This window comes from Priapulus caudatus, unplaced genomic scaffold (assembly GCF_000485595.1).
Source record: "Priapulus caudatus unplaced genomic scaffold, Priapulus_caudatus-5.0.1 Scaffold1610, whole genome shotgun sequence".
NCBI lineage: Eukaryota > Metazoa > Priapulida > Priapulimorpha > Priapulimorphida > Priapulidae > Priapulus > Priapulus caudatus.
Window position 1 is genome coordinate 20,231 of NW_014578671.1, and position 1,841 is coordinate 22,071.

Here is a 1,841-nt window from a genome sequence, read left to right on the forward strand (position 1 = left end):
AGCAAGCGATATATGTTCTTGGTGGGAAAAGGTGACTGTCGAAATCAGACTTACAATGAGGCGTTTGTTAGAGTTGAGAGAAAATCCCTGCATGAGTCCTGTGTGGATGATACACATCTTGATGAAACTTGCAGCAGCGTGCTGAGCACGCTCGTCAATTATAAGTGGGAGCACTTCATCAAGGACATAACTTCCATCTTTATGGCATTTAGCCAGAAAGAAAAGAGCAGCCATCGGTGCCGAAAGACGAAGAATTTGTCTTTTAGCCTTACTATACATGGCTATGGCATGTAAAAAAACGGAAAAATATTGTAATATTATTACACGAATGTCTACATCATGAGAAAAAGTGACGATTTCGTGTGGTTATGTTGGTGTGAATGATGGAAGTTTGAGTTAAGTAAAGTTCTGGTACAGTTTCAAGACAAATACGAGTGTTTATAAAAAGAAAGTCTGGTGCATTGTGCTGCTGACGAATTGGAAAGAGTGGAATGATGTAGAGACATGTGTTAAGATGAATGGTATAACTTCTTACAATGTGGGTAAAGTTGGAAGACGAATATATGACGTCAGAATGATGACATGAGAGAAGAGCGAACATAAAAAGAATAAGTGGCAATAAATAGACCCTTAAAGAAATGTTAAATGCCTTTAAACAGACCTGTGAGTGCCGAGACGAGTGTACTTTCAACAAGTGTTTCAAGATAGCCTTGATATTCATTATATTTTTCCTCGAAGAAGCACATGTTGTGTGGTGCAGCAGTTTCGTCTATGATGTAGACCATTGCGCCTGAATGTGTCGTTGTGGTGGCTGACTGCGTCGTAGGCCTATGCTCTTTAACAGTGATGAAGATGTGTTTGACGAGTAGACCTGAAACAGCCAAGAAATAAGGATAAAGAGGCGAAAATAGACAATTATGTTTTTTGAGTATGTAACGGATTTCCGCTCTCTCTCTCTACCTAACTACCCGACTCGACTACTACCATTGGCCGTGGTATACGTCCGGTTGCCGTTGTCGCCGCGCACCCTGACAGGGCCGTTACTCCCCATCCTTTCCGATTCGGATCACTAGGATCGCGACGAGGCCGAGGCAGTCAAACACCCGAGCGCCGAGAAAAGGGGGGTTCCGGTCGTCCAGTGAGATACGGAGGGGGGGGTGCCGGTCACGAAGTGAGAAGTGAGAAGTAGAAAGTAATAAGTATTTATTCGGTAATGCGTACTAAACAAGCAGTTAACACATTAACCAATTACACAGCAACTGTTACAGCACGTTCGCTCCGAGCCAGACTCTAGTCATCATTGCACGCGATTCGACACGTAAGACCATCACGCCACCGTAACATGCGAACTAACAATTACCACAGGTAATTTAAACGCCAGTGCCTATACATCAGAAATACGTTTGGATAATAGATCACTTCGCTATACCCTAGACGGTCTAACGAGCATCGTCCTCGCGGTGGCGACCCCTGGTGTACAAAAGATGTGTACACGTACATATACACTACCTACACATACAGCTACGTATAATTACTACACTCTTAGTGTAGGCCTACAGCCATCTGCATGAGCAGATCACTTCGCTATTCCGTAGACTGTCTAACGAGCGTCGTCCTCGCGGTGGCGACCCCTGGTGTACAAAAGATGTGCGGAAGCTCGATTCGCGGGGGAGAATGCAAATTGTTGAGGAAAAACCCTCAAGTGTCAGCGTTAGCTTAAACCGTAGGCCTATAGTAACGCGAGTGTTTACAAGCGCACTCACAAACCGATGTGTCTGCGCACACTCACCGCTATAATGATCACTATCAGTGTAGGCCTACAGCTACATATACATACTAGC